We start from the raw sequence: 2315 nt of genomic DNA, 5'->3' as shown, positions 1-2315 counted from the left end.
TTCCACTGGAGCTCTCTGGGTCTAACCTCCAAATTAAAAAATATTATTTCTATAAGGCCAACGCCGCTGTGGAAACTACTATCATGTTTTCGTTTATTTAAAACAGCGAGTGTGACTCGACATTTCCCTGAGTCATAATTTCATAAAATGGCTGCATAAAAACATATTCTTGTTGTTGTTTAATTTATAAATAAAATCAAAATTTGATTAACGAATTAATTAATCAATCAATAATGAGTAAGTTGGATGGGGCCATATCAGTAACATAATAGCTCAATGCATTCTTCATCTATTCGCTAGCGTTTCGGTGAAGGAAATGTAACTATCATTATTGTAATTTATAACTATAACGAAATAATAATAAAAGTTTTTATATGTTCCCATCAATTTCTCTGGAATTCAAACATCCGATAGAGATCATAGTACCTTAATAGACGATCCTGGATGTTTCCTTTCCAACAAAAAAAGAATCATCAAAATCCGTCCATAAATGACGGAGTTATCTGCGAATAAAAAAAAATACAGTCAAAAACCTGGGGGTCGCTTTTTTTGGGCCGCTTAATGTGCATGTGATAGATCAATGATTACCACCAGCCACGATCTCAGGGTGAAAAAGCTCTAGTACTTAAAATGTATTTACACACGAGCGAAAGTATATAATTAATAAACTATGAATAGAATTAATAACTTATAATAATAAAATAATGCGACCCAATAGCGATCACGCCACGTCTAGGCGCAACGTTGTGCTCGCCGCGTGAACACGACCGCCGCCATGATTTTGGTGATAGTGGGATTTGTGACATAATTTTTATAAATTTACTATATTTGACGTGACTCACTCCCTTATATTCATACAAAGTAGTGATAATTCAATAAAAATGTTTAAAATTTATTTATTAAAGTATGCTACCATTTCATCAATGTTATGACGTTGTCATAACAGAACTATCGCCCGTAAACCGACATTACAGACAACCATTTTTTTATAGGATACTCAGTCCCAAGTACCTTATAGGCAGCCATAATAGCCCATGGATACATATTTTAACGCGCTACCAGCCGTATCAAGGAGTATATTCTTTTAAATAATTGAAGCATCGCATACGACCGCAAGTCGATTCTACAGTTCACTAGTTTTTATGAGTTTTATGATTGAGACGTTATTGAAAAGTTGAAGATAAACTTCTACCATTGTTTAAAATAATAGCAGCCATTCCATAAAGATACAGGCAATTTACGCAAGTGAGGACTCAGTTACACTCTTTAAACGGAAAAAAAGTAAGTATATATAATAATAATTCAACAGTATGGAAATATTTTGGTTTTATCGATTTATTATTATTACTATGTAGGTTAAGTATAATTACCTAGAAGATAGACGACACAGGATCCCGAGGCCAATCCCCTCCAAGGTAAATCCTCTATATTAATGTGTCGTTACATTTTTTTTATGTAATAGGAGCCAAACCGACAGAAGGCTCATCTGATGTAAGTGATACCGCTGCCCATGGACACTCATATTGCTAGAAGACTTGCAAGTGCTTGGCCGCCCTTCAAGAATGGAAGGACCCTAAGTCAAATTAGTTCTGAAATACTTCATTGGGCAGCTGGTTCCACATAGTGGTGGTGCGCGGCAAAAACTGACTTAGAAAACGCAAACAAAACAAAACATAATTACTAACTAGTAATCCCACTAAATACTTAACTTAAAATAATCTAAAACAGTTCATGTCCAAAACAGTTCATGCTCCCAGCTAGATATTACTTATCTTAAAGCTAATTAAAATAGATGAGAGGTTATCATTATCGCAATAGGTAGCACCCCTTGAATTCTGCGTCTAGTGTAAACAAATAATCTAGTAATGTGTTAATTAGTGTTGCCCCTGCGCTTAGGATATTAATTAGCTAATTACAAGCTTTTTTTGTGTAAACATGGATAGAATTGTAATAAATGTATGATTGTTAACATTCACGCATACTTAATATCTTACACGACACTAAGAGTACGATTCCCTTGATAAAAAAATGTGTGCAATTCACACGTTGTAGAACTAAAATCTAAAAAAATGTATGTTGCAAGATAATGAGAGGAATGTGATTTAAATTTTTAAGTTTAATATCAATTGTTATATCTTGATTACTCTACAATTAAAAAAAGTTTTACAATTAATATGAATATTACATTTTGACAAAAACTAAAATGTGTAATTAAAGTTTGTAAGTCGATGTAAAGAAAAAGCAATATTCATAAGATTTAACGTTGGTGAAAATGAGATTATACAGTGTATACATATATAAACTTTAAACCTTTT

The sequence above is a fragment of the Pieris brassicae genome, chromosome 14 (genome assembly GCF_905147105.1).
Source record: "Pieris brassicae chromosome 14, ilPieBrab1.1, whole genome shotgun sequence".
NCBI classification, from domain to species: domain Eukaryota; kingdom Metazoa; phylum Arthropoda; class Insecta; order Lepidoptera; family Pieridae; genus Pieris; species Pieris brassicae.
Note: the sequence above shows the minus strand (reverse complement) of the source record.